The sequence below is a fragment of the Prunus dulcis genome, chromosome 8 (genome assembly GCF_902201215.1).
Source record: "Prunus dulcis chromosome 8, ALMONDv2, whole genome shotgun sequence".
In the NCBI taxonomy this organism is placed as follows: domain Eukaryota; kingdom Viridiplantae; phylum Streptophyta; class Magnoliopsida; order Rosales; family Rosaceae; genus Prunus; species Prunus dulcis.
Window position 1 is genome coordinate 1,011,988 of NC_047657.1, and position 15,456 is coordinate 1,027,443.

At 41.3% G+C, this 15,456-nt stretch overlaps 1 long non-coding RNA gene across 1 annotated transcript; it reads right to left on the minus strand.

The window, feature by feature from the left end:
- Positions 1-9,572: 9,572 nt before the first annotated feature.
- LOC117612101 lies at positions 9,573-13,257 on the minus strand. The gene is made up of 4 exons (XR_004583298.1): positions 13,097-13,257; positions 12,359-12,420; positions 12,102-12,251; positions 9,573-9,811 (listed from the first exon to the last, which is right to left on the minus strand). It is a non-coding gene; the product is annotated as an uncharacterized LOC117612101 (long non-coding RNA).
- Between the last annotated feature and the right edge of the window lie 2,199 nt (positions 13,258-15,456).

A 15,456-nucleotide genomic window follows, 5' to 3' on the forward strand; every position in this document is an offset into this window, starting at 1 on the left:
GGAGCCGGGGTCAGGGTATTTAATTTAATTCTTTTATTGAGCAGTTTATTAATTTAATATTCTTGGTTAATCAGGCACCAGAGGCCCGACCAACCCACAGGAGGGACCTTCAAAAGGTCCAGCTAGCTCGGACCAGCAGTGAGTGGACTTTTCTTTTCTAAACGATTTTATAATTAAATTTTATATTTGATCTTGAATAAGTGTTATTGCATGTTTTCCGAGCATGATTTATGCAGTAATATTTCTACAATTTTATGCTGCTTACTTGCACATGCTAAACAGTTATAGAAAGCAGAGTTTGAGGCTTATATCAGATGAGATAGCAGCATAATTTTAGACTTCAGTTATTGATCAGACTTTTCTAAAAATAGTTATTTTAAGACCACCATGTACCCGATCTTGGTGATTACCCTCAGTTAGACCGATGTCTACGGACATCCAGTCTATTTACAGTTCTATCAGTGCACTTGACATTGCCTCACGAGTTTCGGGGACGCTCGGACCGTGAGTGCCACAATTTGCAGCTCGACAGGCTTGGTGTCCCGAGACCTGCCAGGATTTGCAGCTCGGCTGACTTTGTGTCCACGAGACCTGCCAGGATTGCGGATTAGGCTGACTACGGTCCCCTGAATCTTGCCAGAGCGGCTCAAATCGACTTTGTGTCATCGAGACCTGCCAGCGGATCAGGCTGACCATAGTCCCCTGAATCCTGCCAGTTTGCGGCTCGGATAGACTGTGTCGCCGAGACCTGCCAGGGGATTTGACGGACTTTACAGGGGTACACTTAGGTGGTAGTTTTAAAGGAATTTGAGTACTTTTATGCAACTGTTGCTTTCAGTCATTTTATATCAGTTTTCTTGACATTCGTGCATGTGCTATATCTGTATCAATACGTAGACATATCTATGTTTTATATAAAGGCCTTGTTTTTTATTACAGTTGAATTGTGGATTTACTTACCTATTTATCCTTTAACGGGGGTTACTATGTTATAAATTATTTTTAAGAACATTATTTTTGTCCACTCACACTTTCAAAACTTGTTTTTCGCCCCCAGGCCGTAGAAGTGCGAAGGAATCCACCACGGGCCACTCCTAGCTTCTGCACCATCCACCAAACGTAGGATTTCATTGTAAATTACTTAAAGTTTTGTAAATTTATAGAAATTGCTCTGATATCTGGTTGGAACTAAGAACCTGAGTTGAGAATCGTTCATGTGAGTTAGTCTGGCAGTTGGTGTGGACATTACTTGCTTGTTTAACAGGTGGAAGATTTTGGGTTCGGACAAAATTACAGGGGAGACTGCCGAATTTTCGGCAGGAGTCGAAGGGAAGTTTTAAACGTAATTGTAACAGGAAGGGTAAAAAGGTCATTTGTGCCCGACATTCGCCAGGTGTCGGACACGCACAGGATCCGGCTCGAATTCCAAAGTGGAATTAGGATCGGGTCCTGTCAACTTGGTATCAGAGCATAGGTTTCACTTCCTGTAGACCCTACAATCGTATTTTCCAGTGTTACTGAACACTTGCTTCTTGTTACAGTTGATTATGGGCCCGAAACATGGTGGTTTCCGTAGGGGGACTAGACAGTCGTCCCGAGTGAGGGGACAGAATCCCCCTCCCGAACCAGAGGACTTTCCTATTCCGGAACCGGTACAGGAACCGATTGAGCAGTCATTTGTTGGAGGCCCATCAGGGCCCGCACCTCCCATGCCCAATATGATGGGAGATCCAAATTTTCAGCAGACCCTGGAGTTGTTGACTCAAGCCCTATCCCGGACTGGGCAGTCCAGAGACCCGTCCTTGGGATATGCTGACCAAGCAAAAAGAATTGGGGCCACAGATTTTGATGGTGATGGTGACCCAGCAGTGGCCGAAGAGTGGATAGAGAGGATGGAACGGATCATGGAGGTGATGGTCGTTCCACAGGATCGCAGGGTAACCTTGGCCACTTTCTTCTTGATCAGAAATGCTAGATACTGGTGGGAGTCAGTTAAAAGGAGATATCGGGATCCGTCAGCCATCACATGGCCAGTCTTCCGAGCAGCTTTTGACAGCCAGTACTATCCCCAGGCGTATCAGAATCTGAAGATGGAGGAATTTCTGCAGTTGGAACAGGGGTCGATGACAGTGTTGGAGTATGAGAAAAAGTTCAATGAACTATCCAAGTACTGCATTCCACTAGTAGAAGATGAAAGTAAGAGGTGCCAGCTGTTTACTAGAGGATTGAAGGCCTCCATCAGAGATATTGTGATCAGTCAGCGACTGACTAATTTTGGAGACTTGGTGATGTCAGCTTCGGTGATAGAGAGCAGTCAGATGATGGTCAGAGCACGAGGTGAACCTTGAAAAAGATAGTTGGAGATGGGTGGTCCCAGTCAGGGGTCATCCAAGAGGGGTAGCTACAGTTCTGAGTCATCCAGTGGCCGCAGTTATGGAGGCTTTCGGCCTGGAGCTAGTCCCAGTCAGGGGTCATCCAAGAGTCGTTCTGTGGGCAGTGCAGTTAGAGGTTCTGGGAGACAGCCACCTTCAGCAGCTGGCAGGATGAGGAGCCCGCAATGTACAGTATGTGGCAGATATCATGCCGGGACCTGCCGACATGGTACCACAGGATGTTTTCACTGTGGTCAGCCTGGACATTTCTTGCGAGAGTACCCGGTATTGCTTCAGGGTGGTGAAGCGATTGTTGCATCGCCTAGAGAGGTAGGCACACAGGGCAGAGCCTAGTTTAGAGGAGCCTCGTCCAGTGGTGGGACCCAGACTAGTGTTGCCAGTAGAAGTGGCAGTCAGCAGCAGGGACGAGGTGGACGTGCCAGAGCCACAGGCAGAGTGTACCACATGTCCCAGCAGGAGCCACATGCGTCACCAGACGTGGTTACAGGTATTTTAGCAGTCTTTGGGACTCCTGCTAGAGTTTTGATTGACCCTGCGGCTACGCACTCATTTGTTACACCTAGTTTTGCCCACAACGCTGATGTCAGACTTTCAGCTCTACGGGATCACTTAGCGATCTCTGTACCTACATGAGAGATCTTTCATGTAGGTACGGTGTATCGCGATAGTGCAGTGTTAGTAGGAGACGTATGTCTGGAAGCAGATTTGATTCCATTAGAAATGCTGGGTTTGGACGTTATTTTGGGCATGGATTGGCTAGCCAAACATCATGCCTCAGTGGATTGTTTTAGGAAGGAAGTTGTACTCCGTAGCCCTGGACATCCTGAAGTGACATTTTATGGTGAGCGTAGAGTGCTTCCATCTTCCCTCATTGCAGCAACGACGGCAAATAGGTTGCTCAGAAAAGGGTGCTCAGGATATCTAGCCCACGTAATTGATACTAGGAATCAGAAGTTGAAGTTGGAGGATATTCCAGTGGTTCGGGATTTTCCAGACGTGTTCCCGGATGATCTTCCTGGGTTACCTCCTCACCGGGAGATCGAGTTCACTATTGAACTCATTCCAGGAACAAGCCCTATATCTCAAGCACCCTACAGGATGGCGCCAGCAGAATTAAAGGAATTGAAGGTGCAGCTGCAAGAATTAGTAGATAAGGGCTTTATCCGACCTAGCTTTTCTCCTTGGGGTGCTCCAGTGTTGTTTGTGAAGAAGAAGAATGGTACCATGAGACTGTGTATTGACTACAGGCAACTGAATAAAGTCACAGTGCGGAACAAGTATCCGTTGCCCCGCATTGATGATTTATTTGATCAGTTGAGAGGTGCTAAGGTATTCTCCAAGATTGATCTGAGATCTGGGTACCATCAGTTACGGATTAAAGAAGAAGATGTGCCTAAGACGCTTTTCGAACGAGGTAAGGGCATTATGAGTTTTTGGTGATGCCATTCGGATTGACAAATGCACCAGCTGCGTTTATGGATCTGATGAACAGAGTGTTCCGACGTTATTTGGATCGCTTTGTGATCGTATTCATAGACGATATACTGGTGTATTCCAAAAGTCAGAAGGCGCACATGAAGCACTTGGAATTGGTGCTGAAGACTCTGAGAAGGAAGAAATTGTTTGCTAAATTCAGTAAGTGCCAATTTTGGCTGGATATAGTGAATTTCTTGGGGCATGTCATCTCTGCAGAAGGCGTTTATGTGGATCCCCAGAAAGTTGAGGCAGTAGTGAATTGGCCACAGCCAACTAGCGTTACTAAGGTACGGAGTTTTCTTGGGTTAGCAGGTTGTTATCGTCGCTTTGTGGAAGGTTTTTCTACTATAGCGGCGCCTCTCACTCGTTTGACAAGAAAGGGAGTTAAGTTTGAATGGTCAGACGAGTGTGAGAAGAGCTTTAACGAGCTCAAAACCAGGTTAACCACTGCTCTAGTATTGACACTTCCAGACAATAGTGGCAACTTTGTGATCTACAGTGATGCCTCCCAACAGGGACTTGGATGTGTACTAATGCAGCATGGTCGGGTAATCGCTTATGCTTCCAGACAGTTAAAGAAGCATGAGATGAATTACCCTGTGCATGATTTGGAGTTAGCAGCAGTGGTATTTGCTTTGAAGATTTGGGGGCACTACCTGTATGGAGCCACATGTCAGATTTTCACAGATCACAAGAGCTTGAAGTATTTATTCACTCAGAAGGAGCTGAATTTAAGGCAAAGAAGATGGCTAGAGCTGATCAAAGACTATGACTGTACCATTGAGCACCATCCGGGGGAGAGCTAATGTAGTAGCTGATGCACTCAGTAGGAAATCGTCTGGTTCAGTAGCTTATCTCCAAGGGAGATATGTACCATTGATGATTGAACTGAGAAAACTTAGAGTGGAGCTGGGTATGGATGAGCAGGGAGCATTGTTAGCTACTCTCCAGGTGCGACTAGTATTGGTGGAACGAATAATAGCAGCTCAAGCAGAGGATCCTTTGATTTGCACACTACGAGCAGAAGTGGAGAGCGGTGATAGAACAGATTGTTCAGTAAGGAATGATGGAGCTCTGATGGTGGGTACCAGATTGTATGTTCCTCATGATGAAGCTCTAAAGAGGGAAATTCTCGAAGAGGCCCACAGCTCTGCTTTTGCCATGCACCCTGGGAGTACTAAGATGTACCATACTTTGAGGGAGCACTATTGGTGGCCTTTCATGAAGAAGGAGATAGCTGAGTATGTCAGAAAGTGCTTGATCTGTCAGCAGGTGAACGCGGAACGACAGAAACCTTCCGGGCTATTACAACCACTTCCAATTCCTGAGTGGAAGTGGGAGCATCTAACTATGGATTTCGTGTTCAAGCTGCCTCTTACACGAAATAAGCATGATGGAGTTTGGGTAATTGTGGATCGACTCACGAAGTCTGCTCATTTCTTACGGGTAAGAGCAAACTATACGTTAAATAAGTTGGCTAAGCTCTTCATCGATGAGATAGTAAGACTTCATGGGGTACCAGTATCTATCACTTCTGATAGAGATCCACGGTTTACCTCCCGATTTTGGACGAAGTTACATGAAGCTTTCGGAACCCAGTTACAGTTCAGCACTGCCTTTCATCCTCAGACAGACGGACAGTCTGAGAGGACGATTCAGACGTTGGAAGATATGTTGAGAGCTTGTGCATTGCAGTTTCGGGAGGACTGGGATGAGAAATTGCCACTTATGGAGTTTGCTTATAATAACAGTTATCAAGCCAGTATCAAAATGTCTCCATTTGATGCCTTGTATGGGAAACAGTGTAGAACTCCATTTTATTGGGATGAAGTCGGCGAGAACCAACTGGAAGTGGCAGATGACGTCGAAAGGACGAAGGAACAAGTGAAGATAATCCGAGAACAACTCAAAACGGCCCAGGACAGACAAAAGAGCTATGCAGACAACAGAAGGAAAGACCTTCAGTTTGAAGTTGGAGACTTGGTGTTCCTGAAGCTATCGCCTTGGAAGGGCGTAGTAAGTTTTGGAAGGCGAGGAAAACTAAGTCCTCGCTATATTGGACCTTACGAGATTGTGGAACGTGTAGGTACAGACTTGCTTTATCTCCAGATTTGTCTCGGTTGCATGACGTGTTTCATGTCTTGATGCTTCGGAAGTACATTTCGGACCCCTCTCATGTGCTTGAAGAGCAACCGATAGAGTTGCAAGAAGATTTGACTTATGTCGAGCAACCAGTTCAGATTTTAGATCGGAAGATGCAAGCGTTGCGTTCGAGGGAGATTCCACTCGTCAAGGTCCTCTGGAGGAGCCATACTGTAGAAGAGGCCACATGGGAATCTGAGGACCAGATGAGGGAACAGTACCCGTATCTCTTCCAGTAACAGGTACGTAAATTTCAAGGACGAAATTTTCTTAAGGGGGTAGATTGTAATAACCCAAAACAAGGATTAATTTATTCAAGGAGAAAGACGATTTTGCCCTCGCATTATTTAATAGGAAAAAATTAACTTTTTGACTAAGAAGGAATTTGGTAATTCCGCTTGGCCGTTGCGTAGAGCACGACGAAACGAATCCGTAGACACGGAGTAGACTTGAATCGGAGTTGTAACGAAGAAAATACGGTCAAAAGACCGCGAACGGCAAAATGGTAATTTTAAAAAAGTCAGATTTTTATCTCTTTTCTCCTCTCTCTCTCCTCAGTTCTCTCTCTCCTGCGCGACCAGCAGCCCCCTCCCCTTCCCCTCACCACAGCGGCCACCACACGCCGTCCCGATCTCCGGCACAGGTACCAACGGAACCACCTCAGCCCCGCCGTCCTTTCCCAAACCGTCGCCGCCCTTGGGCAGCTCGGAGTTCGCTGGAATCTCCAGAAAACCAACCGATTTTCATCTGAACTTCTCTCCTTTCGTTCTCCCTCAATTCTCAACCAAATCTTTCGAGTAAGGAATGGATTCTCAACTATTTTTCATGCTCTAACTGATGGTTGGCTGGGTTTTCCTCGATTTTTGCTGTAGAACACTCGATTTTCGAATTGAAAATCGGCCGAACTTCAGCCATTTCTGGCCACTTTTTGGGGTATGTCCAAGAACAAAAGTGACTCCAAATGGGGTGTTTTACCTAGGATAAGAGTTTGGAGTCTTGGATTTGAGTTTTTCCGGCGAGCCGTTATCGCTTTGGACACCCAAACTGCCGGTGCGGGTGTCAGCGCGTGGGTGAGGGTTTAGTGGCAATTCTGAGTAGTTTTGTGATCCTCATGTTGTCACGAGTGCGTAGGATTTCGCGGATCTCGATTTGGAGTCTGTTTGAGCCCGGAACGGATTTTCCATATTGCGCGATTCTTGGGTGCAGTATGGTCAAGCAATTGGATCGCACTCAACTTTGGGTATGTCGTTCTACATGATTTCAGGATCGTGTAGGATTCGACGGATTGCGAATCGGAGTCCCGGATACTCCGAAATCGCGAACCCTGGGGCTAGGGTTTGTATTTTAAGCGATAACGCGATTTTGGCTAATCCGACCGTCCATTTCGGACCAAACTCGCAGGATATGGGTCTTTCTCTGTGAGGAACCTTTAGAGAATCCCAGATTGGCCATCGGAGATTGTGGACCCCACGGGGTTCCGGATCGGCCGGTCTGGCAGTTTATCGCTTCATGAAGTTCCAGGTCTTTTAAAGCCGTTCTAACTGTCTGAAAGGTTAAAGTGGGCATAGGGTTGACTTGAAAATGAGTGCACGCATTTCTAGGAGCCGAGGGTCAGGGTATTTAATTTAATTCTTTTATTGAGCAGTTTATTAATTTAATATTCTTGGTTAATCAGGCACCAGAAGCCCGACCGACCCACAGGGGGGACCTTCAAAAGGTCCAGCTAGCTCGGACCAGCAGTGAGTGGACTTTTCTTTTCTAAACGATTTTATAATTAAATTTTATATTTGATCTTGAATAAGTGTTATTGCATGTTTTCCGAGCATGATTTATGCAGTAATATTTCTACAATTTTATGCTGCTTACTTGCACATGCTAAACAGTTATAGGAAACAGAGTTTGAGGCTTATATCAGATGAGATAGCAGCATAATTTTAGACTTCAGTTATTGATAAGACTTTTCTAAAAATAGTTATTTTAAGACCACCATGTACCCGATCTTGGTGATTACCCTCAGTTGGACCGATGTCTACGGACATCCAGTCTATTTACAGTTCTATCAGTGCACTTGATATTGCCTCACGAGTTTCGGGGACGCTCGGACCGTGAGTGCCACGATTTGCGGCTCGGCAGACTTGGTGTCCCGAGACCTGCCAGGATTTGCGGCTCGGCTGACTTTGTGTCCCCGAGACCTGCCAGGATTGCGAATCAGGCTAACTACGGTCCCCTGAATCTTGCCAGAGCGGCTCGAATCGACTTTGTGTCATCGAGACATGCCAACAGATCAGGCTAACAATAGTCCCCTGAATCCTGCCAGTTTGCGGCTCGGATAGACTGTGTGTCGCCGAGACCTGCCAGGGGATTTGACGGACTTTACAAGGGTACACTTAGGTGGTAGTTTTAAAGGAATTTGAGTACTTTTATGCAGCTATTGCTTTCAGTCATTTTATATCAGTTTTCTTGATATTCGTGCATGTGCTATATCTGTTTCAATACGTAGACATATCTATGTTTTATATAAAGGCCTTGTTTTTTATTACAGTTGAATTGTGGATTTACTTACCTATTTATCCTTTAACGGGGGTTACTATGTTATAAATTGTTTTTAAGAACATTATTTTTGTCCACTCACACTTTCAAACTTGTTTTTCGCCCCCAGGCCGTAGAAGTCTGAAAGAATCCACCACGGGCCACTCTTAGCTTCTGCACCATCCACCAAACGTAGGATTTCGTTGTAAATTACTTAAAGTTTTGTAAATTTATAGAAATTGCTCTGATATCTGGTTGGAACTGAGAACCTGAGTTGAGAATCGTTCATTTGAGTTAGTTTGGCAGTTGGTGTGGAAATTATTTGCTTGTTTAACAGGTGGAAGATTTTGGGTTCGGACAAAATTACAGGGGAGATTCTGCCGAATTTTCGGCAGGAGTCGAAGGGAAGTTTTAAACGTAATTGTAACAGGAAGGGTAAAAAGGTCATTTGTACCCAACATTCGCCAGGTGTCGGACACGCACAGAATCCGGCTCGAATTCCAAAGTGAAATTGGGATCGGGTCCTGTCAATTATCATCAAGGTTAGCAGCATTCTGATTGGCGTTGCCTCCATGTTTCTAGTTAGGTCACCATTTGTGCCTCAATTCTTCAAAGAAATGGGTCTCTTATTCTCCTTCATTTCTGCTCTCCTTCTCTCGGCAGCTCTGAGTTTCTCTACTTTCTTGGCCTCCTTTGATCTCTCTCTTTCACCTTTTCGCTAGGGATGGGCACGATATGAGATGACATGGGATGGAGGTCATCTCGGTGTCAATCCTGAATAGGGAAATCGGGATGGGATGACACGGGATGAGAGTTTTTGAAAACACATTCAAACCATACCGGACCCAAACGGGATCGGTATGATTTGGTCTCAATGTTGATACCGTAAAAAATCTGCAAAATTTCATAAATCAAGTGTAATACAATAAAACCCTCAATCAAGATTCAAGAGTCTTGATTCAAGACCAACTAAGAAATGGAAATCTCATACAAAGTTCAAGTGAAATGGAAATCAAATCTCATATAGGCTTTTACAACAAATCATGTCTAATACAAACAAAACAAACAAGCAATCAAGAGTTCAAGTTCAAGACATGTCAAATTACAATGCAAGAAATGGAAATCTCACATAGGCTTTTAGAAACAAATGAAACCAAATTAAGTACAAACTTCAAAGCAAGAAATGAAAATCTTAAATGGCATGTCCCTTTTCCTATGGATCAATCCCTAATGTGTTGTACTGGTGGCAGCAGCTTTAGTACTTGCATATTCTGCAAAAAATAAATTCACACATGTTCTTATAAACAAATGCAACATTATTATAAAATAATAAACAATTAAAAAGCCTAAACATTTAAGATCAAATTAAAAAGCCTAATCAAATTAAAAACAAATGCAACATTATAAAGTAATAATTAATAAACATAGTAAACATACATAATTGAACACTCTCATAAAACTCATATTCTTTAGGAGTAGGTTCATCTTCTAAATTTATGGAAATGTCATCTCTCTTCAACCAATTTTTCATACATATCAATGCATCCACTGATCTAGGAGTTAATGAACTCCTAAATGCATCAATTACTCTTCCCCCAGTACTAAAACAACTCTCATATGCAACTGTTGATACTTGAATTGCAAGAATATCTTTTGCAATAGCTGCCAACCCAGGGTACTTAGGACCATTGAGCTTCCACCACAACAAAATGTCAAAAAAGACCTCTTTGGTTGTTAATTCCAAATGATCATGCAAGTAGGTATCCACTTCATGTGCAACCACAGCTGCTTCACTCTCTTCCACTACCTTTATCCAATCATCCATTATATCATCAACATCTTGTGAATTTGCATACACTGTCTGTAGAGTAGAATTCACATTTTCATTTCTTATGTGAATTCTACTATCCAATCTAGGTGTATACTCTTCATACATAGACATCAACACCTCCTTTATCTCTGTTTTTTTTTTTTTCCACTTCTGCATCATTAAACTTCTCATTCTTAAACAGATGTGTCACATGCCTAAGCTTGAATTTAGGGTCCAAAACAATAGCAACAACCAACAGCACATTCATATCTTCAAATTTGACAGAGTACTTGTTGTATTTTTCTCTCATTTTGCTTGCCATATCAATCAACACTTTTTCTACTTCTGAACCAGTTGCCATCTCAGGTGATATAAACAATTTATCAATCTCTTTTTCTATTGCTAAAATAGAATGAAAAACTTTGTTGACAGTGGGGTGCAAAGATGCACTCACCTTCAGTGTAACCTCATAAAAAACCCTCAAGAACGTCACAAAAACAGTAGCATTCTCCCAATCATCTTCGCTTGGCGGTCCAATCCTAATATGCTTAGTATTGCTCATAACCACACCATCCTCATCAACTTCATGTTCTAGTTCCTTGAAGTAAGCCAAGAAAGGGTTGTCCTTATCCTCCCCCATTCTTAAAAAAACCTTTTTATATTTTAAGGTAGCATCTAACATTATAAATGTCGAATTCCACCTTGTGGGGACATCCATGCAAACCATACCTTTGATGGACAGTCCCTTTGCATCCACATAGGTTTTAAAAAACTCCAACCTTTGAGGAGAAGACTTAACATACCTAACTGCATTTCTAATGGCCAAAATAGACTTAGAAAACTCTTCAAACCACCACTAACTACAATTAGGTTTGTGATGTGAGCAAGACATCTCACATGTAGGTACTTCCCTTGCAAAACAGGTTCTGTTTTCGCCCTTCTATTCAACTTTGACCTAACCCAATTTATAGCAACTTTATTAGCATATGCATTATCCATAGTTATAGCCAAAACCTTTTGTATCCCTCATTCAAGTAAACAATTTTCAATGAGCTTCCCTATTGTTGGCCCTTAGTGATTCAAAATCACACAAAAGTTCAAAACCTTCTTGTGCATTTTCCACTCACAATCAATGAAATGGACAGTTAACACCATATAATTACAGTTTTGGACACTTGTCCAAGTATTAGTAGTGAGGCAAACCCTAGTTTCCCTCAAATCTTTCTTCAACTTCAACTTATGCTCATCATACATTTTCAGAAACTGTCTTACAATTGTTCTCCTGCTAGGAACATTGAACAAATGGAAAGCAACACTGCAAAATTTCCTAAAGCCTTTCTTCTCTACAAAACTGAATGGAAGCTCATCTATAATAATCATCTCAGCACAAGCTTCCAAAATATCAGTCTGCACAAACCCCCTGGCTACAAGCTTGTTACCTTGACTCTTATCACCACTAATTATCTTCTGATTTTTGTCAACATTTGCAGGGTAATATCTGCAATGCTTTCTAATATGGTTAAGCATTCCACTTGTCCCATTTTTCCAACTATCCACAGCATAATCTCCTAAAAGACCTTTAGGACAATAGACACATTTTGCTATCTTATGAACCACTTCAACTTCTATAATCTTCCCTATTGCATCTTTTTTTCCTTTTCCCTTTTTCTTGTCCTCATATGTAATAAAATGATCCAAACCCAACTACGTTTCACACCTCTATGTTTAGTTTCTGAGTTGATTTCACTTACTGAGTCATCATTATCATCTTCAGTTTGAGGTGGTACTAGCACTACTGTTCCTTCTGTAGATTGGGTTGGATATGGTGCAGATTGTGTTGGTGGTAGTTGTGCCATCTCAGGTGATGGTGAGATTCATGTTGAAGAAGCAATATATCCAGACTACATGAACAAAACAGAAGTATCAGATGGATATTATTAATATATTCCTAGTTACAAGCTTAGCAAAAGCAATAATAAAAATAAAAACAAGTTTCGGGGCCTCTTACCATTCCAAATTCCCAATTGGGGCTTTGGTCTAGGTTGGAGCTACAGATTCAAGAAAATATACCTGCAAATTGCATTAAATAGCAGTTTCATATTCATGCAAACACAAACAATTTTCTATAACCTGTAAAGACAATTTTCGTAGCATGTTGCAGGCTGTAAGGTGTCGACAAGCATGTAAGTTTTCCAAAGCAGCAGAAGATGATTAGCAATGTACAAGTATAGGAAACTCTCAAAATCAAACTGAGCATTAGATCCTGATTAGTGCTTCTTAAGGCATTACATAATCAAATAGCAAACACACTCACAAATCAAGTTACATAAGATTCCATAATCTCAAAGCAAAAGTCACTAATGATCAAATGGCTTCAAATAAAACTTGAGATAGTGATGGAAAATAATTAAGATTTGCAGCCTCACACAACAAAGCAAGGGTTCTTCAATACAAAAATAAGACATAATTTCAATGGTGGTCAACTATTGCAGACTCAGCTGTTGTAGACTTAGTATTTAGGTAATCAGATAGAATTTCAATACAAAAATCTTGTGCTATCGAAACTAACTATTGCAGACTTAGTATTTAGTCCATGAACAAAAACACATGGCAAACAAACTTGTGGATGACAATAGTCCGTACTAGAATAGTTTATATGATGCAAAATTAGGGAACTCATGGCATATATAAAAAACGAAAAAGGAAAAACAAGGAGCCCAAAAAAAGAAATTAAAATCTTACATACCTCCTTCCAAAACAACTAGGACAATCTTTCACCACACAACCCCAGTGACGATTTTTAAAAATGGTAGATCTTACGAATGTGTTGTACCTTTTCACGATCCACACCTCCTTCTCCTATGGAATCCTTAAGTTCCTTTGAAACAAACAACTATATAACACCCAAATCACCAGTATAAATGCTCAAGAACAATACCAGCAAATCAATGATGTTGGGTACCAAAATAAAAACAATTTCTCAAATTTGAAAACAAATAATTGAAAACCAAATGAATACGGGTTTGAAGAAGTCTACAACCAAACCAACAATACAATCTTCAACAACCCCCTGATTTTTCTACATAGAAACTCAGAGAGACTTTGGGTTGGGGCTTTCCTTTTCCACTAGTTTGGAGAAGTACAGAGAGAGAGAGAGAGAGAGAGAGAGAGAGAGAGAGAGGAGGAGAAGAAGATGAGATCGATTGATGGTGGAGGATTTGGGAATTACGACTTCAAATCGTGATTGAGAAAGGAGAAGATGAGAGAAGAGAAGAATTTGACATAGGAAAGGAAATGACGCATGCAGAGAAACAAAGAGAAAAAGTCGACGAAATATCTGTGAAAGTAGGGTTGGAACTAAAATTAAATTAGGATTAATAAAAATAATGTACTGTTCGGTACGGTATGACACCAACCGGGATCACAAATGTGGAACCGATGTCGTGCCAAACAGTAACGGGATGACACGATATCATCCCGTTTAGATGTCAACACCAAACGGGATGGCACGAAATTGGCACGGTTTTAGGATGGTGTCGGTATTCCGATTTTCATGCCCACCCGTACTTTTCGCTGCAATGTTCGATATTCTTTGTGAGATGTCTTCTTGGTTGCAGGTGTGCCAATGGGTGCGTGCCATTCATGCATGGTGTTTTTTTTTTGGGGGAGGGGGGGCGCAGCTAAGTAAAAGCAGACAAGGAATGAATTGAATGAAGTGGTTCAAAGTTTTGGGACGAAAATGATGAGAAACGAAAAATGCTGATAGAGTAGAGAACGCTTACTCTTTTATCTCGCAGGCTAATCACCGCTGTTATAGAGAAAAATTCATTATACTCGTGTGCACTAGATTTGCCATGCAGCTACCGGAAATGAATCTCAACATTTGTCTAACTATAAATTAATTATTAATTATAGAATTTTTTTTATAGCTATTTAAAAATAATAATAATTAAAAAGAAAAAAAAAAGTATACAAAAAATTGGCCACAAAACAACCCGAACATGTTAAAATCAGGCAACTAAACAGTTTGAGTGGTTGAGCTTGATTTTACACTAAAATATTGTAATTTTTTGGATTGAATTGAACCAAATTGCAACTAACTACACTTGGATCGCTTCAATTTGTCCTATTTCCACAAAACGTCTCTGGGGTTTGCGAAGCTATCAGATTGCGTCCTTTTTGTTTTTTGTTTTTTTGTCATACGTGGTCCTCAAGATTAATATGCGTGCTCGCAAGAGTGGAGTCTAAAAGGTGGGGTTGGGTCGGGATGGGGAGAGGAGATAAGAGGGAGGAGAGAAGTTGCAGTTTTTATTATTATACAGTTTTCATTTTTTAAAAATTTATGTTTTATTTAATACATGTGGCGTCGTATCATTGGATATGTGATGCCCACATGTGTGCCACATCATCAATCTAACAGATTTTTCAACGGAACCTGACGGTAAGGACTACTTGGTTGAAGGATTTCAAACTCAAATAATATTATATCCAAAAAAACTCAAATATTATATTTTTGAAGTGACATTATGTATTACTGCGAATCTTACGGAATGATGGTTGAAGGATTGACATTGCACCTTATACAGAGTGATTATAGAATACTAAGATAGTAAGTACGACCATGTGGTACATCTATATGATGTCAAATGACACTGCAACGTTTTAAACATGAGGTTCTAAATTGCAGTTGGTGTCAAACCTGAGGGACTAAAATGAAATATACCAATTTTTATGTTGTGCTGATTTTCCCACTCCATTTTTTGTCCTCTTACCCTCCCTTTTGTTTTTTAAAAAAATAATTTTTACTATAACATACAATTTCCAACAAAGAAAGTGTAAGTTGAAAAAAGAGGAGTATGAACATACAACTTTCGACACTAAATCCTCATACATTTTCTTCTACTTCTACTATTATTCACTTTTTACTCCACATTTTATTCACTTTTAAATTGTATTTTTATTTATCATCTTACCTGAAAATTTTATCTGATTGACATATAAATTTTATAATAAATATTGACACGTACGAACTCAAAAATCTTATCTAAAAATATTATCCAAATTAATTGTTTAGGTAAATAAATTTGTGAAAAAAATAAAAAAAAT